The following is a 25,199-nucleotide window of genomic DNA, read 5'->3' as shown; positions in this document are numbered from 1 at the left end:
GAGAGGGAGAAAAATTGCCTCTAATTTGTATTTTATTTACAAGAAATCCTGTGCAATGCTTGGGAAAATTAACATAAGTCAGTTTCCATAAACAATTTTTATGAATTTATTGACAATTTACGAAACATCTGCTCGCTTGGGAAAAGGTACATAAGGATTTCTACCATTACAATAATTCATACAGAATAAAATGAAATCGACTTAAACCAGTGTGAAGACAGTTTTTTTCCTTTTCCTGTAAAATTAACATTTTTTACTTGTTCCAATTTTCCCAAGCACTATAGAATTAATTCTACATAATGATTTGGGATCCAGTATTTGAGGTGAAGATGTATCAGCTTTATTTCAAATAATGCGCGCACCACAATTGTTCTTCGCTAAATTCCGGAAATGATATACGCGGAGTATTCTCGTATATATGGTATATAAGCACACATTTAGGCTATTAACAAATCATTTATTGAGCTACAACATTACACACGCTTTTTTTTAATTCAGCATGGCCTTAAACATTGTATTTTCATTTAAGATGATTCTGAAGATCGGCATAATCCTATGTGAAGTCCTACGGATCGTAGTTATCTGTAAAAATAAGAAAAAAGATGCGTTAGATTAATATCATATAGGGCCTACCGTCATTGCCAGAAAAGATTAGGGGATAATTTTAAGATGTTAACACATCCATTTCCTGTGATAAGAGAATTTTCTGAAAAGCCCGCTCTAGATTGAAAAATTTAGGGAAATTTTCCCAGAAGTGCCACTTCCACAAGAGCCAGTGTTTACACGATGGGGAATATGGTTCTCCGCTGCTCTGTATTATGCACAGCACGTTAATGGAATAAAGGAACTTGTGAACTCTTTCAATGTCGAGGACTCTGCATCTAACCATAAAGCAAAATATGTGCTTAACAGTGGAAACATCTGTGTCTCCCTTGCTTTCCTGAAAGCATACTTCAGTGACCATCCAACGTCTATTGAGTACATGGAATCTTGGTGTGATTAATTCTCTTCTAATGAAACAAGTACCAGGACATGTGGGTGAAACTGCCGCAATGAAACTGAAGAATGTACTGTAGAGGAATCCAGGGTTTGAAATTAATGAAAATAATGTGTGCTCCATTCTTCAGGGGGACCTTGGGGTCCTGCTGCATGACAGAAATGATTTTTGAATCTATGACATCATCTGCGGACGAAAGAACATTTTTGTCCTTCACGTGTGTTGTGAAAGACAATAGGAAAAACTTCACTACTGATAATTTTGGAAAATATTTGTTAGTATACTGTAATCAAGAAGAGTACAAGTGAAACACATTTTTTCCGTCTCTCTCTCTTTATTTTCTTCTTTAAGGTTTATTAGTAAATTTTAAATATAATTTCTTGCCCAAGTTTGAAGATGTTTAGTGTGTATATTGTAACTTTTATATACTCAAACCTGAAATTTTGGTAGTTATTTGAAAGCAAATTGAAATTATATTACATAAAATGTTAGGATTAATCATAATGAAATTTATTTGATCCACCCATGTTAAAGGGGAACTTACTTACAAATGGCTCCTAGAAAATCCGGAGGTTCATTGCCGCCCTCACATAAGCCCACCATCGGTCCCTATCCTGAGCAAGATTAATCCAGTCTCTACCATCATATTACACTTCCCTCAAATCCATTTTAATATTATCCTCCCATCTACGTCTGGGCCTCTCCAAAGTCCTTTTTCCCCTCTGGTCTTACAACTAACATTAACACTCTATATACATTTCTGAATTCACCTATACGTGCTACATGCTCTGTCCATCTCAAACGCCTGGATTGAATAGTATTTCTGATTGTGTTAGGTGACGAATACAATGCGTGCAGTTCTGCGTTATGTAACTTCTTCCATTCAAAGGGGAAGGAAAAGAAATTGCGAATTTGTAAATATTAATAAGACTTGAAAGATTAATGTCGTGGTATTTTATATGCAAAGACAATACCTGACTGCGCATCCTGTAAATTGTTAAATAACCTATGAACAACCTATATAGGCCAATGTAATGTTTTCCAAGTAAGCTGTTGGTACAAACGCTTCGTTGAGTTCATACATCTCATACATTGAAAACTTTAATTTAATTACTGTATATACAGTATGTCTATATTTTGTTATGATTTGTCTATAAGTGTATATTTGTTATGATTAGTCTATAAGTATTTATTTGTTGATATGATTAGCTTAGCCTACCCTAATTTATTCCATGTAGGCTAAAATATGGTTTATAAATTTGGGATAGGCCTAAATACTACTACTTCTTGGCACTCTCAAATAACATTTTTGAGTGAAACGTATAAATACGCATAAAACGTATACATACGTATAAATACTAAGTTCCAAAGCTGTACGTTATCGATTTTTAGTTGGTTATTTAACGACGCTGTATCAACTACGAGGTGGGTTGGGGACAACTCGACACAGAAAATTGGCCGCAGAGGCAACTCGCCACATAATTGAAATTCGTATCAAAGACAATTAGCCACACATTAAAATTCAAGACAATACTCAAATTCGCAACAATTTATAATATATTTCTATGGTAACACAAGACAAATCCAGAAGCTGTAAACTAATTCGGAACTATGGTGGAAGAAATTCGCTTCACAAAATCAGAAAGAGGCTTTGACAAATTAACATATCTTGGCTACATGTACACGAGACTTAGAGAAAATAAGAATGGAGTTGTCTGGCGCTGTGACATGCGTGGCGGGTGTAATGCAACAGTCACGTTACCATCAGAAGATGGAAGCAGTGTCGTCAAAGAACCGCCTGAACACAAGAATCATTCTGCAGACTGGGGAAGGATTAAGGCAAAGGAATGTGTAGAGAACATGAAGGCAAGGACGGGACTTCCCGAGAACCAACGTCTGTCATTATTCAAAATGAGTTACAGCGTATTGCAAGCGAAGCCAATGTGAATCTACCGAAGAAACCATCTATTAAAAAAACTGTGCGCCGTGCCAGGAAGCTGCACCTACCACCCGAACCAAGAAATATTGACGAACTGAACGTCATAGCCGACAGATACACTAAGACCGTACAAGGATAAAGGTGGTTGTTATATTTTGAACCGGAGGACAACGTGAAAGTTATCATGTTTGCCACTAATTCACATTTAAATAAATTGTCTATTTGTGGCGAATTGTCTATTTGTGGCGAATTGTCTATTTGTAGCGAATTGTCTACTTGTGGCGAATTGTCTATCTGTGGCGAATTGTCCCTATTACCAATTTTCTGTGGCCAATTGTCCCAGTTACCAATTTTCTGTGGCGAATTATCCGGAACCGCTACGACATTATTTTAGTGTCGATTAGACTGGTGATAGCGAGATTGGATTTGGCGAGATGAGGCCGAGGATTTGCAATAGATTACCTGGCATTCACCTTATGGTTGGGGAAAACCTCGGAAAAAACCCAACCAGGTAATCATCCCAAGCGGAGATCGAACCCGCGCCCGAGCGCAATTTCAGACCGGCAGGCAAGCGCCTTAACCGACTGAGCCACGTCGGTGGCCTTCGTTATCGATAGAAACATAGTTTCTTTTTACTAAAGATCTGCGATCTAGCTATATAAGTTATAATTACTATTCGTTTCAAAACGACGTCCTCTACCTATTCGACGCTACGAACTCTATTGCCTGTGTTAACAAACACTAGTGACTCCTTGCGCTAGACGCTAGAGGTACAGTAGGTTTACATTCGACACGCTGTTTGATCAGTCGATGACTGAGAACCACGGTGACATCAAGTTATTCTGGGTAGTGGAATTTATACGTGTTTAATATTATTTAATTGCGTGAACCGGAGAAATTATTTATTGTATGAATCATTCTGAATCATTATTGACGAACAAGAATTGATCTGGGAAGAAGCGGTCGTAGAATCTATTAAAAACCATCCCTATATTTAACTGGTAACCCAGAAGAAAACTGCAGAAACCGTAAGTCAAGAATTTCTTAATACCAGATAATAGCCAAGCATTATGGCTATATTCGTAACTGACAACTAGGTTGTTTGATGATTCACTCTAATCTTTAATTAATTTTATACCAAACCGTAGGCCCAATAATGCTATAAGTATTTGCTTGACCGATGACAACTGAAATAATAGACAGTAGGTATGTACTGCAATAACAATAGCAGGGAGCAAAGAAGAACTGTTGCCTCGCTTGATTGAATTCTGTCTATTCGAACATATTCTCAAATTTATAAACACTAGTGCCGCCGCTGATTTCTAAAGGAAATAAAGTGATTTTTCTCCAGTTCTAATGTTGGAGAAAGATGGATAATAATTTACTTTATCTGACGGAACGTTTTCTCGACAAAATTTATTTAGAATTCCTGAGGGTTTTTTTTCCTCGGAGTTTTCTGCATCGTTTCACACTTACTCTCTATTTTAATATTAATTATTATTATCATTACAGTACTATCGATCAAAAGTGTGTCGTCTTGATGTAGTATTCCGACTGACGTATATATGAAATCAGTCTGAGGATGTGTAGCAGAACAATCTCTAAGGTGAAGAAAGTTTTCGGTAAGGCACCGTAAAATATACAGGCTTTTAGAGAAGAGCTCTCAGAAATTCCTCTGCCACCTCAACCATTTCTTACACGATGTGGTACATGTTTAAATGCAGCACAGTAGGTCTACTGGAGTGAACATTTGTTAAAGATCCAGAAGGCATAAAAAATCTACCTGAGGATTTTGCTTGTGTGAGTTCGTAAAACAGTTTATCGAAGATCCCTTCATCCCCCTTGATTTGACCTACATTCAGGTCACGCTGCACGTTTCTTGTGGCAATCATTTCAGAATTGGGAGGTTCAGGGAAACCTATATGAAAAATGGCTTTACTGGAGTTCAAAGAAGAATTCAAAAAGTGCCAAGAGAGATGGAAAAAAATAAGTGCGTTCAAAAATGGAAAATGTTTTACAAAAGAAAGAACAAAGTATGAATTGTGTGCAGCAGCAGATATTCTTGTGGAGAAATCCGGCGTAGTTGATTGCAACATTCCAGTTGAACGTGTGCCGAAATTGAGGTACTGTATGTCCCCGTCACGCCTGTTGATGTAGAACGTGCGTTTCCTTCTTACAAACTGATTTCCACTGATAAGCACCAAACTTTTTCTCTAGAACATTTGGAGAAGGTTCTAGTAGTTCATTGGGAAGGAAATTTTGGTTTGAAGAGATGAAACAATTTTTGTGGAGTTGTAAATGCATTTATGTGTATACGGTACCGGTACCCCTGACAAAGTCTAATCGTTTATATTATAAAGACTCAAGTATTATTTCCTATGGTTTACAAATATATGTATCAGTCTAATGTGTTTTCTCGGAGTTCTTCCATAAACCTGCTAATTTCTTAACTTTATAATAATATTTTTAATGTGGATAATGCTTAGCTATCCTGCACTTTTAGATTCTATTTTATGTTTTATAAAGCCTGAATGAAGTACTGAAAGAGCTTATTTTAGGCATCGTAGCGTATTTTTAGAACTTAAAAATCTGCGGTCTACTTGTGACTATTGATATTTGTAAATAGCAAATAATGTTAGAAGAAAAAGCTACGATAATGCAAAGAAGAGTTACGTATCATATTTTGAATTTACACAAATTAGTTACCTGAGTTTAAATTCAACAATAAAATTTATAACTGAAGTCCGCTATCATTTTTTTTTGTATTACAAAATATTCTTCAGTTGTAATGGAAAAAGTGAAAGTAAGTAAACATAATATGAACAGATATATCGTCGGAAAAATGATGAACAGAATTACGAAGCGTGTAAACCGTATAACAAGAAAGTACAGTACGATTATATTTAGTTCTGACAGTCGCCGATAATGTGCGCCTGGGTCAGACGAGTCCATTTAGTTGCGCCAAGGGATGTTCAGGTTAGTCTGTCGCCTGCAGTCAGAGAGATCGGATGTTGCGCATGCGGTATGGCGTTGTGTTTCCAGTGCATTGTACTGCATTCATTTACCGACCGCTCGCCCTTATCTCTACTCCGGAACTCTCCTAACTACTCCTATTTTCCCCTCTTTCGTGTCACTGAGCTGTCAGGACTAAATAATCGGTCTATATGTGTCATTTTTACGACATACCGATTGTCTTTGTCTCGTATTTACGCAGGGGTTGGACTACCATTTCTAAACAACCAGTAGCCTATACTTACCTGTGTCGTATTGGATTGCAGTACGTCCCCCCACATGTGGTAGGACAGCACATGCCTCCAAAGCAGGCAACATTTTCATAGCATGCTTTGTTACATGGACTTGCGGGCGGTACCAGAGGGCATTGAGGATTTCTGAACCTGATCGTATTGTATTGTACGTCTGCGTTGATCATAGCCACGTCAAACATCACCACAACAACGAACAAAATGACGATCGGCTTGAACATTGTCATCTCGTGGAAGTCTGACTATAAGCCTGAAAAGGGAAATAACATGATTTAAATGAAAAGAAATAGCTAGAACTAATCAATAGCGACCGCACTTTGTCCCAGGAAGCTACAAGGTTAGGCCTAAGTATTACTGGAGAGTGCGAGCGTGTAGTAAGCGAACAAGACGTCGTATATAGCTCTCTTGCAAGCGAAGTACTTGTGTCTGCTCACGCGAATCCTGTTTTGTCAAGTTGGGCAGAACAAAACATAAACCACTTTAACAATTACAGTAGAACCTCTATTATCCGTGATATTGAAGCGGGTGGGCTGAACGGTTAATCGAAAAAATCGGATAATCTGTACCATGAATTTTTTTCGCAAATTTAGTGAATAATACTTACACTTCGGTAATTTACTCTATGGCTTTGTATTTAACACGCTAGGTAGTGGATCACAAGCTCACTAATTTAAGTCTCATTGTCAACGACGGGTTTTTAATGGGCAAGGAAACTCTTTGTAATGGCTGACTGTGGAAAGATATGAATAGTAGAGGTCTCGTGTTGTAGATTTTCATACTTTATACACTCCAAACTCATATCCTGTTTGCGAGATGAGCCACAGTTTCTCTTCCCTCCAAATCCCATTTACACTTTTTTCCGATACTTAGCACAACAAGATTTCTTTTGACATCCGTAGAAGACATATTATGTAGAAGTTATTACAGGACCCAATTCGATCAGTAGACCATACTGTGTAAGGAAAAAGGCTTGTAATAACACTCTCAAGAAAAAAAAATAATATGTTAATACAATATACAGTAGGCTACTTCATATATTTGTTTAGCAAAAAAAAAAAAAAAAAAAAAAAAAGCGACAGAAAGACAGACGGATAATCCACCAATCGGTTAATAGGATGACGGATAATCGGGGTTCTACTGTACATTAATATTTACATTTTATATTTTTACACGTTGTATACTACGCGACCAAGGCGGGACCCGTCGTGGCAGAATGAGGAACTCCGTGCTCGCTGCGTATGTTTACTGCTGGAGTGTCGTCACATCCAATGCCAAGCGTTTCAATCTGGTCGCAATGCCGCGTGTAGGAAGATGTGTATTTCGTAGCCAAGCGCGGAGCATTTTTGTATTGTCATAAGGTTTTGTGATGAAGAAAAGACAACGGGTTTATTCCTACCTCTATCGAAGACAACAGAGCGTGCTGCAGCTATTGTGAAGTTAAATGAGGAAACAATTAGTAGGATTAGAAAGGAAGGTAAAGAATGTGAGTACAAAGGTGTAGAAATATCGACACCAAACAAAGTTAGACGACCTCCTGCAAATAAGGTTGAATTAAACGACATGGACAAATGTATCATAAGAAGAGAAGTTCATAAATATTGTAGTCTCTACAAAGAACTTCCAACATTAGGAAAGTTGCATAAATTTTGTACGAGACAGATAGGTTTTAAAGGGTGTAAGGAAACTTTACGAAAACTCATACTATCCATGGAGTTTGCATTAAAAAAATTTAAAGATAAAAGAAAATATCTAATAGAACCCTCTGATATAGTAGCCCGTTATTTACCTGGACGAAACATGGTTCCATACCCATTACACTGTCCACAAATGTTGGCAAGACGTAAACGTGTCAGTAGTTTATACAAATAGCAGTGCAGGTGTAGTGATGGTTTTATACAGAGTGCTTTCCTCACATATGATGTCCGGAGTCCGGCCACTTTAAAATGTATATCAAATGCAATATTGTATAAAATACGGTACCTTACTTTAGTTTACGTTACTTTCGATTCATGTTCCCTCCTTTACGAACACCGATGTTGTGGTGTTTTTTCTGAATAGATTCCTATGTGTGTAAGCATATGATAAAATAAAACTAAACAATAAAGTTAACTATATATACGAACACATAACATATAAAGCGTGTTAATAATAATGAAAGAAGAGCGCAGTTCAGCATGTGCTTCATTTTGCATCTGATGCGGACTTTACAACACGGCCTGTGTTGTGAAGCGAATCGCAGCGCCACCAAACAAAACGGTTCCCGCCTTGGTCGCGTAGTAACTATAATACGCTATTTTTTACTGTTTACGTTATGATAAGGAACGTAGGCCTACATTGATCAAACATTATTTATACTATCATGTACAGTGGTGTGTATTGTAATTATTTCAGAATACTGTAGCCTACTTATTTTGTAAATATGTATAAAAGTGTATAAACGGGCTTCAGACATTGATTGTTAAACAAGCCGCTTTTCATCTTTAGAGTATGATAATTCGTCAAGTATAACTTTTGTAGAATATGACTTTTATTTTTCATAATAATCAATTGTCCATTATGAAATATCATTCCTTTGATACAAATTGTCTTATTTAACACTAAATTGTAATTATCACTTCAAATTACATGTAACTAAAACAGGTTTGCAGAACTGGGGGAGTGATGGAAGCATGAGGAAAGTATTCGTTCCCCCATCCTAAATTCCGGAGCCTTCAATGACGTTTCTGTGACGTTTGGCAAGCACACTGTTCTCTCTTCTCTTCTCCGCCTACCGTACATTGACGCGAGGGTTGAAGGGAAGGGATGAGTTATGTGTCCCGAATGGTGACGTATGCTTCAATTGCAGCACAGTTTTGCATCCCTGAACTAAACACATATACATTTTATTATTATTATTATTATTATTATTATTATTATTATTATTATTACTACTACTACTACTACTACTGCTACTACTACTGCTACTGCTACTGCATTGTTTTCTGTGTCGCTATTCTTTATATTTGCTGTTAATTTTTATACTGGATGAGTGGAAGAAAAGACTCTATGATCTTAACTGCTAGTGAAAATGAATGAATTAGTTAAATAAAGAGATAATTTAAAATGTGGGAAATATCTTTGTAATACTCGTATCAGTCTTTATCAACAGTAATCTCACTAGAGGTTTTGATTTATCTAGAGAAAATCAAACCTCGAGTGGGATTTAATTGACTATTACACGATTAGAAGAAAGTAGCTATATAAAGAATAGAAGTAACGGAGTACTCCAATACAATACAATATTAATTGACTTACGAAAATACAACTGTCTTCAAATGTATTATTGTACCATCTCAACATTACAAATATTACGCTAGATGGCAGTAGTGTGTCATGATTAGCTGTTTCTTGTTATCAGTTGTGCCAACTATGGAATCTTCATTGAACTCTGTGGACGGTTACTAGTCAAGAAGGTTTTGTTGATTCAGTTTCATTTTTATTAAAACATTTGGATTCCACTGCAATCATCCGGATCCCAGTAATCAACGTCACTTGATAGATGATTTTCAATAAATCTTGGTATTAAACAATCTCTGATACGTGACTATCCATAATATCATATAGCAGAAGCTATAACATAACCTAAATAATATAAACAAGTGTTAGAAAAGTTTTAATTAGGGATGATGAAATAAACAAGAAACGTTTTAATTAACGATGATGGAATAAAAAATAAACATGAATAATTTTAAAAGAAACAATTATTGAAGGTACAATTTTCAAATTTGAATGCTTTAGTGGTTGGTGGTTTAGTTGATGTTATATTGGACGTGTGCGTAAAAGAAGTGTACTCGTTGAAGTACATGGTGTATCCCTCAACTTATTCAGGATTTCCGAATGGCGCTCTTCATTTATTTGTAAATAGGGTTTCAGGGAAGATGCATAGCTATGACCAGTGATCTTTATTAATTCTTGTTCTTAAATGCCAATGCGAGTCATATTTGAAATTGCTGTGCATCGAATGGAGTGGTTTGTAATTTTCTGTTTTTTTTTTTTTTTTTTTTTTTTTTTTTACGTCCAGACCAGTGTAGTTTGAAATGTTGGCAAACAAAGAAACAAATGCTAGGGTAGTGATAAAAATAAACAAATGCTAGGGAAGCGATAAAATTAAACAAATGCTAGGGACGCGATAAAATTGTGCTATAAGCAGCCATGATTGGTTAAAATACGTCCTTCCGTACCGTTTTATTGGTCAAAAGTAGTGTGACGTAGTAAAAGTGTAATAGTCACTGTAATGCATTGTAACCAGTCTATGAAGAATAGTTCTAAATCATGAATAGAATATATTTATCAACTTCAGCATAAACAAGATGCTGTGGTACGCGTCAAATATGACGTCACGTCAGTATAGTCTATGTACATCTAACCTTATATCCGTGCGCCCTGGGAGAAAATACGGTCCATAATCATTATTCTTGATTGTTGGCAGTCTTACTATTTCTTCCCTCAGCAAAACTGACCTTTTCTCCCTTGGAATCTGTTCGCTGTTCACATTCGTTCTTCTCTTCGGTGCCTGTAATCCAAATTCAGGGTGCTCTTCGTTCTTTAAGCAAAACTCCAGATCATAAAATTTACCATTCACTTTGAGCTTATCATCGTATCTACATTTTAGCAAAATGGTCTTTCAATCTGGCTGCTTTCATATATGGCAATAGGAGCTTTCTTCTATTTCTGACTTAATTGATATATCTGTTTTATTCTCACTCCTGAATTACTAAGCTTTCTTCGGTTATTCAGAATAACTTCCCTTATTCTTGTGTTTTTAAAGCTAAAAGATGTGCGTTTTTTGTATCCTCTTCCGAGTCTGTACGAATGTTCAAGATCTTCATCCCTCAGATCCAGATTAAAGATCATTCTGCACATGTCTTTTACCATCTCGAAGGTTTCCGTCTCTTTTTCGCGCCCCGTTTCTTCAATGCCAAACATTATTAAGTTCTTTTTCCTCATATTGCGATCGTAGTCACTAATTTTCTTCTTCGGGCCTAATTTACTATTCTTCGCTATCAACTCCTCTATCTTCTCGCTGACGCTTTCTACCTTTCCACTTAAATTATCGAAAATCTGGTTCTTTGTTGGTACATCACCCTGTTTCACTCCTGTACTAAACTTCATTGCCTCTCTCCCTACTTCACTAACTTTATCATTTCTTGAAATCACTTGTATCCACTCTTTCATTGCCTCTATCAGTACTTTACTTCTTCCTAACTTCTAACTCAGGTCAAATACCATTCTACAGAGTGTTTAAAAAATACGGGGCATAATTTCAGGTATGTATTTCCCACATGTAGACAATCAAAATAGTTCATTACAACATGTGTCCGGAAATGCTTCATTTCCGAGTTATGGCCTTCACAACATTGAAATTCACCGAAACGTTCTTCTTTCCGCAGGTCGTTGTCATTACAGAAGATGTTCAAAATGTCCACCTCCTGCTTGAATACAGACCTCACATCGATGTCTCATTGACCTGCGAACACGATCCCAAACTCCAGGAGTATTGCGTATGTCCTCAGAACATGCCACAATTCGATTCCGAAGGGATTCCAAATCAGGCACCGGAGACGAATAAACCAATGATTTTAAATGGCCCCACAAGTAGAAATCGAGAGGGTTCAGATCAGGTGAGCGTGGAGGCCAAGCAATTGGGCCACCTCTACCTATCCATCGATCAGGAAACCTTCGATCCAAGTACCGGCGAACCGTACGACTGAAGTGTGCAGGAGCGCCATCATGCAAGAAGTGAATGTGTTGACGATTGATCAGTGGAGTGTCTTCTAAAACATGAGGTATAGTGTTTTCCAGGAAGTTTGTGTACGCCTGCCCCGTAAGTCTGTTTACAAGTAGACTACATGGGGTCCAACTAATCGATCACCAATGATACCGGCCCACATGTTGAGGGAGAACCGCACCTGGTGATGAGATGGAACAGTTGCACGTGGGTTTTCATACGCCCATACATGCTGATTGTGGAAATTTGTTATGCCATCTCGTGTGAACTGTGCTTCATCTGTAAATAATACTAAGGCAGGAAAGTTCGGATTTACACCAAACTGCTGCAAGAACCAATGACAGAACCTAACTCGTGCAGGGTAATCTGCACTGCTGGCGACAGGGCCTGTACACGTTGCAAATGATAAGGATACAATTGATACTCTTTCAACAGTCTCCAGACAGTCGTATGAGGAACAATGACTTGCAACGCTATCCTTCGTGTGCTGATAGAAGGAGTCATGTTCACAGTCTCCAGAATCTCCTCCTGTACTTCTGGAGTTGTAGATCTTGGTCGTCCCCTTCCCAAACCAGGAGAGTTAAATTTTCCATACTCGCACAGAGACGTACAAATGTCTTCCGATCTGGACATTGTCGCTGTGGGTACCTCTCCTGGTACAAACGACGATCCAACGCAGCATTGCCGTCCGCCTTACCGTACATGACGTGTATCTCTGCCAGCTCTTGATTTGAATACATGTCGCACAGTCTAACGTCTACACAACACTGAATGTGCCCTTCGCCTCGGAATGAACTGTCAGAGTGCCCTCTTAATGTCTCCTTTGACGGCAACGACCTGCGGAAAGAAAAACGTTCCGGTGGATTTCAATGTTGTGAAGGCCATAACTCGGAAATAAAGCATTTCCGGACATATGTTGTAATGAACTATTTTGATTGTCTACATGTGGGAAATACATACCTGAAATTATGCCCCGTATTTTTTAAACACCCTGTATAGTGAGGGCCACGTAAGAACAGTTCCTAAACAGCAAATATTGCCGTCTTGTCAGTGTACTAAATGATTTATTTACTTACAGTACTTTATATTGGAAGGATATTCTAAATAATTCAATAATTTCTAACATGTTTTCGTAGGCAAACTATACGGGAAAGGGATCATCATGTCAAGTATTTTGTCTGGCAATACGAAATTCATTGGTTTGACTAAACAATTGACAAATGAGACCTAACCTGAAAATGTATTTTGTTTGACCACATGAAATTATTAGTAGGCTACTAACTCCGAAAACTTACCTGGCTATAGTCCTGAATTATAACCACAACGCAACACATATATAAATATTTAAAGAAAATAATTTGCCCTCAGTGAGGGTGACCATAAAGATCCAGAATAAAAGCACTACAGAATAATTTAGAAAGACAGGAATTGTTTATTAAAAAATTCAGAGTAAATGCAAACCCAACAGAATCATCAATGGCCAAAATATAAATGGTAATGTAATATTTGGATTGTATCCTTAAGAATATTAAACACAATTTTTTGAATTTAAAAAAATCGGAGTCCAAGTGCTTTTAAAATATCACATGTGAATTTAGGAAGTGTGCCACGTGCACCAAACAAAAGACCAGAAACACTCCACTGACTACTGGGAATGTTATATTTCTCACTTAGATAAGGGATGAAGGACTCATAAATGGATTTCTTCTCTTCATCAACGTGTTGTGCCTATAGGGCATCCCTCTCAAACCGGATTGTAAGATCAAGAACTAATCTCTTAGATTGAGTCCTGTGGATGGCTACAATATCTGCTCTTCTGTTCGAATCTAAGATGAAACGCAGTGGATCTCCTCGTATACTTCCCATCCACGACGCTTGAGGACATCAGCAATACCGGATATATTAAGGATAAATTTCAGAACACGGATTCCTTCCTTTCCCTCTTATTTCAGAATTCCAACCTTGTGCACACAAAATAAATTATTGGCACTGAAATGGAACTTTTCGTAAGCATGATGATGCGCATTCGACAAACGCAGACAAATCTGCTCTTCTTAGTATTTTAAGATATATTTGTTAGTGGGGAATACGTATAGTGGAATTTTCCCTACATTCATATTAATACTGATATTAATTAATTATTACTATGTTCAAATTTCACTAGCTTCCAGTAACCGACCCAGAAATCTAGTACAATTTTAATTTCATGGAACTCCAGTACCGACAAATATTGTCGATATTTGTCTCAGCTACCAATAAACCAGTTACAAAATCACTACCATTTGTAGGCCTAGTATTTGTCAGTATCGAAATTCGTAACGAAGTTGGCAAAAGAAAATTCAACCTGCACACTAGAAAATCACCACAATCCACGGCAGAGCGGGTAGAAGAAAAAGTGACGTTACTTCCTCTAGTTCAGTGGTTCGTCGCCGAGTGGCGCTAGCCCTGTTTTCCGTGCCCAGTTTCAGGATCGCTATTCAAGTGAATGCAAAAGGTTTTTAAAAATAACCTATTAGATAAGAATGTATTGTAGAGTACTTAGTTACAGTATTTTATTTCTTTAAATATGTAATATTACTACATTAACAAATTGTGAGTTACATAACACAACCCTGAGTAGTAAATATAATAATTAACCGAAAAATGGAACATTGTACCGACTTCAGCCAGAAATACACAAAAAAAAAGTACAGCATCGCAAAACTGAACATTTTTATGGCATTATAAAATACGCATTGACATGAAATTATAGTTTTTATACACAAGAAAGAATGTAATATAATATTATAAATGAGACACTTTATTTTCACCAATAGCTTTTAACTACTATTTAGTCATTACTTGCAGTTGTATCTGGTTTATACGTAATTCAGGGGAACAAAAAATATTACGTGCAACTTAGACTCACAAATTAAGCTTCGATATTATATCTATGCTAATGTAAGTTTTGATCTTTTGAAATACCTAAGTTATGTTGTTTTGTAAAATTAAAACAATTTGGTAGCACTGTATTAAATAGTTGTATGCTACTTATTGGAGAATATTAAATTAACGACTCTTCCATGAGATCTATTACTTTAGAAATCTCTTATGATGTAGAAACGTAATAAAATGTAAACCAGATAAATGTTCTAGCCTAGATGCAAAGTAAAATTATACTGTACTTTTGTTACCGAAATAACTTTTACGTTAATTACGGCTAAAGTGCTATTATTAAAAATAAAATAATTAATAATTAAACATGTATATTTAATGAAGTAGAAGCTAGGTGCTTGGATTCAATTAGGAGTTCACAATTAGCACTTTAATACAGCACATTTTTTAACCGGCACACAGTGGTCTAGAATGCAAATTTAGCGGGACATATTAATAACTTTTCAGCTACCTAACAGATTTTTATAAAATTTTACACAGTACTTACTGGTAGCATATATGTTTTGTATGCAAGCTCTTGTTACGTTGGTATAAGGGGAACTACCCCTTATAGGGGGGCGCATTTAGACAAAATTAGAAACTTTTCTCCTATTTAACAGATTTTTATGAAATTTTACAGAGCAGTTACAAGTAGCATATATGTTTTGTATACAAGCTCTGATTACGTTCGTATAAGGGGAACTACCCCTTATAAGGGGCGCAATTAGACAAAATTAGTAACTTTTCTCCTATTTAACAGATTTTTATGAAATTTGACAAAGTAGTTACAGGTGGCATGTATGTTTTGTATACAAGCTCTCGTTACGTTGGTATAAGGGGAACTACCCCTTATAGGGGGCGCAATTAAACAAAATTAGTAACTTTTCTCCTATTTGATAGATTTGTATGAAATTTTACAAAACAGTTACAAGGAACATAGCCTATATGTTTTGTATACGAGCTCTGATTACGTTGGTATAAGGAGAACTACCCCTTTTAGGGGGCACAATTAGACAAAATTAGTAACTTTTCTCCTATTTAATAGATTTTTTATGAAATTTTACGAAGTAGTTACAGGTAGCTTGTATGTTTTGTATACAAGCTCTCATTACGTTGGTCTGAGTGTAACTACCCCTTATAGGGGGGCGCAATTATACAAAATTAGTAACTTTTGTCCTATCTAACAGATTTTTATGAAATTTTATACAGTAGTTACACTTAGTACATTTGTTTTGTGTACAAACTCTGTTTACGTTGGTATGAGCAGAAGTGCCCCTTACAGGGGGATGCATTTAGACAAAATCTTATGGGGTGGGGGAAATGTAACATTTTAGGTACTATTGCACCTTTTGGACACTCGGAAAGCTTATTTGGTACATAATTAACAAGCTGTCATCTTGAATTCCCTGAATTATACTGCGGAAGCAGATTCGGTTCACAGATATTGAAATAACTGCAACCGAGAAAAATTGCACTACTGCACCTCGAAAGAATAGTGCTCATAAATTATTACTTCCGCAAATCTGCGCACCTTAAGACTAGATTTAAAATAGAGGTAAATAGTGGAGGAAGTGAAAAAAAAAAATCATTTTTGGACGAACCAAAGGGTTTTTTTTTTCTCTACCTTAGCAAAGGCTGCACTCAAAGGTTATATTTATATTTTGTCCCGTGTCCATTCATGCTAATTTGACATGCTATAATAACATTAAATGTAATAAAAACAAACAGTGTTACATGTTGATACCAAATATGAATGGAATCGACCATTTACAACAGGGTTACAGCACAAGGAAAACGGCAGATTCGCGGCGCTTGCTGAGTAAGAATGCTGGGTGGCGAAATGTGGCATGTTACCGGCTTCTTATCTCGCTATGCAGCCACCTCCGCTGATTAAGATGATCAATTCAGTGTTACTCAGTTATATAGGAAAAATAATTTAAGGGTTTAATTTCATTTTTTACATGTCATTTTTCTCCATTTGTCCTGCTAAATATGGATTTTAGACCACTGTGCGGCACATAGATTGAAAATGTTCAGATGGAGAAAGTCTATGGTAATCATCATAAGATAATCATTTTCTAATTCCAAAATGTCGCTCTAGAGGATCCTGGTTAAATTTTTTCTGTCAGAATATATTTAAATCTGCTATCCCACAAGAATTAATATATTTCGCTAGAGCTCTGAATTGTCACTCTAAATAATTCAAGGGTTCTTTCTTAGACAAACGTGTTCTTTGTATTGTCAATTACGTGTAATATATTTTCTAAAATCGTGTAATGCTAGAATCCTTTGTACAGGGCAGACGAGGGAGTCTTTGAGTTCAGCATATCTGCAAGGTCGTTAATTCACCTTTGAATTCTTTTGTATTTTCACTTTCCTCGAACCGATCACAGTTTATGACTCTAAAAAATGTATCGATTTTGAAAAACTCACACTAAACAGCTGAAATGCTGGTCTGGAGGTCATTCACTGGAAGGAATTACGGTCAATGTAACTAGCCATAATTTTGGGCATTCAGGTGTGGATTAATGGCACATAAATGCATACAAGCGCATGATTAGCTAAGGTGTTCTTCTGGTTTCGGGTGTCACATCCAATTATTTTTACTCGGATATTTAACGATGCTGTATCAATTTATTTAGCGTCAATGGAATTGGTCATAGCCAGATGGTATTTGGTAAGGGTACATTGTTATGAGAAAGGATTGATGTCCTCTTCGTTGGATATTTTCTCTTCTTTTCTTTTTTTAAGATATCGGTATGTGCTATGGCATACGGATTTGGTCTCCAGTTCTTGCGTGGAAGTCCCACTTCTTTATCGGTAATAATAAATTTATCGGCTCTTACAGTCAAAAGTCGCCCTCGGTAGCGCAGTTGGTATAGCGCTGGTCTTCTATGCTCGAGGTTGCGGGTTCGATCCCGACCGAGATCGATAGCGTTTAAGTGTGTTTAAATGCGACAGGCTCATGTCAGTAGATTTACTGGCATGTAAAAAAACTCCTGTGGGACAAAATTCCGACACACCGGCGAAGCTGATGTAACCTCTGCAGTTGCGAGTGTCGTTAAATAGATTATAATTTTAAAAAATCACAATCAAAACCGCAGAAAAATGGATATCACAGATATAAGAACGAGCATAAAGTTTTCTGTGTTCGTGGAAATGCTCTACACCACTTCTGAAAAGTAGTCTAGTCTTTGGGTGGATAAAAGAAACGTCTCTTCCTTACAGATCATACAGTATAATTGGATTTACATCAAGAACAAAACAATTAGGCTTATTACTACTCGCTCACATAAACGGCACAATAAAAATCACCCGAACACCACAAGAAATGTCTTCTTAATTCCATAGCAGAACGAGTTCTAGCTGCTCTGTCCATAGTATTAAGAGGAAAACTGCAATCTTAGAACGATCGCCACGCCAATGTTTCGCTCAGTTGCCGTGGCGACACTAGGGGGTTTAAATGTCCCATTAGACCCTTGCCGAGTTGTACTTGGCTCGGAAACATGACGGCCTCTGTTCTTGGAATTGGTAATCCCTCATAAACCCCCATCCTCTACTCAACCCCTAGCCGCGTGGCAGGAATACAATAGATCCCAGCATTGCCAAATCTAGTAGTCATTGCCTCTACCTGTTGGGTTTCACCCATTTTCAGTGTCTTTGTCGACGTGTTGTTTTATACCGTTGTGCGCTTCAATATGTCTAATTTATTCCGGCCATGATTAATGAGTGTTGGAGCAGATGATCCGCAGCCAGGCCTCCTGATACACCTGAAGATCCAGGACCATCACGACAAGAACAACAAATAACACCGTCGAAGAAAACAGAATATCTTATTTGCAGAGGAGCGTAACTAAGAAAACAAAGTGTTAAAATTGTGTCTAACGTTAGAAATTCTATCCATAAAGTAATCGAAAGTTCAGGCAGTTTAATAAGTATAAATCTTAACCACTTAACATCGGACGCAACCGGCGGAGTTGGATATATGGGCATAGAAATTAAGAATTACGGTTCTCCAACTAAAGAGAAAATAAACAAATTAAAACAGAATTCGGTAAGATAGACGATTTTATACGTGATTTACTTCGCCGAACAGTATGTGAACAGTACGCGAAAGAGATATCGCCAACAGCAACACCGTCCTTAGCAACCTAAATAATGACATTATTCACAGCAGTGCTTAAAACTTTTCTAACTTACAGCAGTGAATTAAATGTTTTTAAATCACTCTCTACACGACAACCAACATATTAGCAATAGTAAAATGAATATATATGAACTTCTTCGCCAACAACACATTACAAAGAAAAGCCCTACAATTTAAAATTAAATTTACATACCAGTAATGAATAAAATATTGTATAGCACACTAGAGTAAACAGATTTTACGCGTTCGTGGAAATTATCACCCAAGGCGAAGCTGATAAAATCTAACTTTACTCTTTTGTACTATACATTCTATAACTATTCAATGATCACAGTTTCAGAAAATTTTACCGGCGCAACATTCTTAATTAAGTATAAAATTCTGGAACTTCAATAACATGAGAATTTAACACTTATTATAGAAGTCTGCATTTTTTTGTTTATTTAGGCAAAACATGTTAGTGAAAATATAAATATTAGGCAAAACATGTTAGTGAAAATATAAATATAAAGTGTTTTTAAAATAAGTTTGTTCATTTTTACACCAATTTTGTTTTAGTGATTATAAATTAAGGTATATTTACAAAGATAATATAGTCTTTCTGAAAATCGCAGTTTCACGGAACACAGTTTGAAAAACGTTCGCAAATCACAATGACTTCAAGAATTGGCAACTCGGCTAAGGGTTTATCCCTTGCGCGTGCCTGCAGTTAACTGGTGAAGGGGATGAGGGAAGGTCGTCATGTTTTCGTGCGAAGTATACCACACTTTCTATTCTAAACGCTCTGCTTACGGTATGAAGTAAGCTGACCTGGACTATACTGTACTTGACTAGGCGGAGTGTTGTGCACACGCGAATGCTATCGACGGAGTTCTGCTGTAGACTACGATATTCTGTATATAATGTAAAGATCAAGCTTTCTGGATTTAAATTCAATGGAAGGAGTATTTTCATTTATGCTTTCTCAATTCAATTTAAATCATTTTATAACAAAATATTAAGCTGGAACTCACCTTCTTTGGTTTTTTCTGACAAACTGAATACTTCGTATCCAGGGAATGTCTGTTATTTATCCTATATTCTTATCCTGCGCATTATTTTTTTTATTTCCTTGATAAGTGACAGCAAATCAATCACGCTATTGGTATGGCAGATTAAATGACAATATTTCATGTTTAATACAATGACTTAAACTAATATTAGTTGGATTTCCCAATCATTGGAAAAAACATCTTAAGCTAGCATTATAAATCTGAAATAAGAGTTTTTGTAAAACTTACATACTCTGAGAATAAACTTAAAATACCTATGTATCTGAAATCCATTTTTCTGTAGCGATTACATTGATTTACACGTATGTGGATTTAATAGAAAGTTAAGTTGATGACAGCATATACCAGGACGAAAGAACACTTTCCTTGAAATCGTTGGCTTTCTTCTAAGTTCTCATGGAACCCATGGAGATTCATGGATGGGCTTCTGGGGGGCCCTTGGAAGTCATATAAAAATGTATATATATATATATATATATATATATATATATATATATATATTCACCGTATTATTTTAACGTAAAATGCAGAAGCATATCTAAACATGTTTGTCACTTTTTTACATCTAGGGAGAGAGTTCATAGCTTTCACCAGATTTTAAAAGGGGCCCTTGACTGACAAAAGGTTATGGACCCCTGTCCTAGTGGAATTGACAAGAGTATTTTATCACTTTATTTCAATACTGCATGTCTCTTCAAATTAGAGAGTTGTATTTATAATATATTGTAACTTTTATTTCAAACAATAATGTAATTTATTCTCACAACAATAATCACTTTCTACAATTTAATTTAAACACTCCCGTCAACAATGGGATTTCCATTCCACACAGCAATACAGTATTCGTTATTGCACTCCACAGACGACAATGACAATTTACTTGGATTATTGCGAACAACAATGTACTGCTAATCTTAACTAATGTTCACAAGCACTATTTACAAAACAGAACTGTCGGTTCTCAGTTCACAGTTCGTTTGCCTTGGCTAGTTCTTCTAGCTCAGTCACTCAAGTTCATAGAAAATCGAACCCAGGACTTGTAGAGTCAGTCCACTGAACTTCGAACTCAGCTCCCCCAACTGCGGTCCACTGCACTCGAACTCAGGACTTCCGGCGACAGTCCACTGGCCAGGACGCTCCCACAGCTGCGGACACACTCAAGTCGAACTCCTGTCTCGAAGCTGGCTTCACTGCTACACAAGACTGACTGGCTTGCTGTTCAAAAACTAGCAACAACTGACTTTCTTCGAAGGCTGCTCGCTTTTTATAAGTTAAGCCATACTTTCCAGAGACTACGATTTCGAGATCATTCTCGTTACAACAATCAGTTCGCCTGGCTTCCAGCTTCTCCCTTTTTCCTCGCACCACACAGGCAGTAGATGCGTGCGCAACTTCATTTGCCGCGCCCAGCCACCGCCGACCTCGCCCTCCTTCTGCCGGTCGCGAGATCGAATCCCGAAGCAACGAGAAGTTTCTAGCAGTGTTGCCACAATATTTACATCTGCAACACAACAAAATGTTTTGCGGTATGCATTTTTTTACAATATTTGATAATAATATTTAATTACTTAATTTCCATTTGTATTTTGAAATTAGAGAGTTGTTTTACAATATATTTACATTATGCATGTAATAAAATGTTATCATTATTTTCTTGCATGAATTTTTTTTTTTTTTCTGTTTTGTAATAAGCAGGGAAATGTCTGGAATAATACTGTACTTTCCTAAATCAACTTACCTCATTGATGACGAATTCCTTGGCTTTAACTTCCGCACACTTAGGCACGGTTTGGCCCATTGTGCGCTCTTATAGTATTAGAATTGTCCAAGTACAACAGCTGTCTACATCATTTTGGCCACGTTAACGTAGTAAGTTCGATGAATGACGTATTTATTGGCCATAAGCTCGTAATGAATTTTGATTTTTCTCTCTCTGACGGCGGTAGTGGAACATCCCTGTGCACCGCGACCTGAGGTCTATTGTGCGCCCCTGAGATGAGTTGCAACCCCACCTACGCCGAACCGACATAACCGCTAACACCCTGACGACCAGACCCGCCATCCTTTCAAATCCGTGTACCATTCCACCCCAACGGCCCCCACATTCCACCCTGAAACGGTCTGAGGTGTAAGACCCCTATCCCGTCTCCTCAACGGTCTGAGGTGTAAGCCCCCTTTTTCTTCGGAGGGGAGTGAGTTTCGCTGCTGGCCACCAGTTACCATGCTTGATATATCCATGGAGGCTGGCTGAGAGTGTCAGCGGCTTCGGAGGGCCGCCGCAAGCGCTATCCGAAAACCAAGTAGTCAACCAAAATAATGATGAGAGAGGAAAGGAAGTGGCAAAAATGAGTGGGTTTCCATACGTCTGATAAAGTTGCCTGATATTCATCCATAGGAATAGGGAAAAAAATCCCGAAAAAAACCTCACCCAGGCAACTCGTCCCAAGTGAGGAATCGAACCCCGGCCCGCTGGGTTCGGGAGCGAACGCTACCATGAGACCACAGCGGTGGACTAGTTTTATTGTTACTCGCAGGGTGATATTACTGAATCCGACGCTGCCTCAGTCCTTGATAAGAGTCAAGTCCTGTCCGCATGCGAGTAGCCTGATAAGCCCTAGGGGCCAGGAGCCCCAAACCCTTCCTGTATCAGCGCCGGAAACCTGTGCTACCCCCAAGACTTCACCCCAGCTTATTTTTACTATTGGGGATGATGGATAAAATGAGGGGGAAGTGGAGAGTGTTGGTGGAATAATAGAGGGAAACGGGTGTACTCCGAGAAAAACTTTCTGCAACTTCTGCTTTGTCAACCACAAATTCCATCACGTCCTGGCCGGGAATCGAATCCGGGTCGCCTGGACGTGCACTGTAGTCACTGACGCGGCTCTTGGAAGACTCATTATAATGAGTGCATTTCGAACTGACGGCTCAGGGTCAAGCAATAGACTGTATTTGCCACGTGTGCTTCCTTGGATCATGGACAATTCTCCTGAACACTTAAATTGGCAAAACTTCATTTCTCACACTAGTTTATTAAACCATGTCGGACTGTAAAGAAAACACACTATCGCGATGTCCGTATTTAATATGTCGTACAATATTATAGTACTAGCCGTACCCGTGCGCTCCGCTGCACCCGTTAGAAATAAATATAGAGTAATTATATAATTAAAATAGGACATTTGATCCAGGGAACATTCGTTTATTATGTCACTTAATTTAAATTGTATTTGCGTAATTAAAATGCGATCATTTTGATTCAGAGACCACTCATTTGGTCATAAAAATTATTTTAGGAAATACAGGAAACGAATGTACAGAATAGCCTATCAAGTTTTCTGTGCATAAGAAGCTATTTTAATCTCATCTGTCCTCGATTCACTCAGAAGTTACTGTAGTAACATTATAGCATTATGTCCATCTAGAAAAACTACAATTTCCAATGGTGAATTAATAATTAATTATACAAATCGGTTGATTTAGCTTCCGATATTACTTCATACAAATACAGAAACATCATCTGTAGGCTATCTTTCATAGCTTTCGATTGTTGCTGTCCAAGGCTCCTTATAGACGAAGTCATTTGTCTTTTAATTCATTACACGGCCTTAGATGGCAGTTATTTTAATTTTAAAACTCATTTATCTCATTAAATATCAGTCCTATCAAAATTTTTCGAGGAATAAAACTTATCGGAAATTAGTTTTAAAGAAACTTTTGTTATGTAACATTCTTCACAAAAATCAATAATAAGCGAGATATTTCGATTTATTTAATTCATGCCCCCTTATAACCCCCCTTTTAAATGTATTTTGAATGCCATATAGCCTAAAATCTAAGTTACAACGAACTTAATTTATATTCCAATTTTCATCGAAATCCGTTCAGCCATTATCGCGTGAAAAGGTAACAAACATACAGACAGACAGACAGACATACAAACAAAAATTTCAAAAAAGCGATTTTCGGTTTCAGGGTGATTAATTATATATGTTACGACCAATTATTTTTGGAAAATCGAAAATTACCAGAAAAATTTCGGCTACAGATTTATTATTAGTATAGATTATATTATTGTGAAATATTGGTTAAATTTGATTTTCCTACCATTTTCTTCTATTGTTCTATTAAAATTATAGCATAGGCCTATAGCCTATTAATCTGTTGTATCCTATAGAATACTTTGTGAATTTAAGGGTTAACTGAAGTCAGCTGGGACAGCCGGACAGTGCTTCAGTTCACAGTTTTCAGTTTAGCGACTCGTTAATGATTTGTACTTTTGTACGTTTGTACGTGACCTTGAGCCGCCAGTTCGAAATGCACAGATTATAACTGTACAAGTCTCGTACTGCGTCACAAGTAAAGACTAATCCACAGGAACGAGAACCAGAACGAGAATTGGAAATGGAGGACATCAGAGTGCAGATTTTTTATTCACAATAAACCGAGAAAGGAAATGGGTAGGCATATCGATATTTATGTCAATAACGATATGTAAAGTAGATATTACGCATTCTGATTTTAAATATAATTGTTGTTCCTGCAGTAACTTCTGTGTGCAAAATATAAAATTTTTCGATAGGAAGAAAAAACACATTTATTCATCCTATGGCAGCCGTACATAGGAGAATGTGAATTCTTACATTTTCGAAAGAAAGAAATATAATTACATACAGCATATTTTATTATTCGCTGTATCATTATTTTAAGTTATTTAATAGAGCAAAAATCTGAAAATCGATAAATATGTCACATAGGAGTTATTGCAGGAACAACGACGATATGTATAATTGACGAATGACATTCTCTCATGAGAACAAACCAGCCAACATAAACATAGGTTAACCAGTTTCAGAATTTATGACACAGAATATTTTAAGAATTCAATTCACATGGTAATCTGGTCACATATACACGTAGCATATATTGAAAGTGATAGTATTGAATTTCTGAATTAGTTGAAAAGGATGCATGAAGAAGAAATTATATCACGGCTCCTTGCTAAAAAGTATATGACGATAAAATAGCTTTAGCATGGCAACATAATGAATCTACTAGGCTGTGATCGGAAACGAGAACGGCAAAGTTGAAACTTGGGCAACCTCACGTTCCTGTTTCCGGACT

The 25,199-nt window shown here is 37.0% G+C and overlaps 1 long non-coding RNA gene across 1 annotated transcript; it reads right to left on the bottom strand.

The window, feature by feature from the left end:
- Positions 1-82: 82 nt before the first annotated feature.
- LOC138713987 (uncharacterized) lies at positions 83-20,091 on the bottom strand. Its single transcript, XR_011336022.1, has 3 exons — positions 20,040-20,091; positions 6,194-6,449; positions 83-582 (listed from the first exon to the last, which is right to left on the bottom strand). It is a non-coding gene; the product is annotated as an uncharacterized lncRNA (long non-coding RNA).
- Positions 20,092-25,199: the final 5,108 nt, after the last annotated feature.

This window comes from Periplaneta americana, chromosome 14 (assembly GCF_040183065.1).
Source record: "Periplaneta americana isolate PAMFEO1 chromosome 14, P.americana_PAMFEO1_priV1, whole genome shotgun sequence".
In the NCBI taxonomy this organism is placed as follows: Eukaryota; Metazoa; Arthropoda; class Insecta; order Blattodea; family Blattidae; genus Periplaneta; species Periplaneta americana.
The sequence above is the reverse complement of the archived record's forward strand: the minus strand, read 5'-3'. Positions and strand labels throughout refer to the sequence as shown.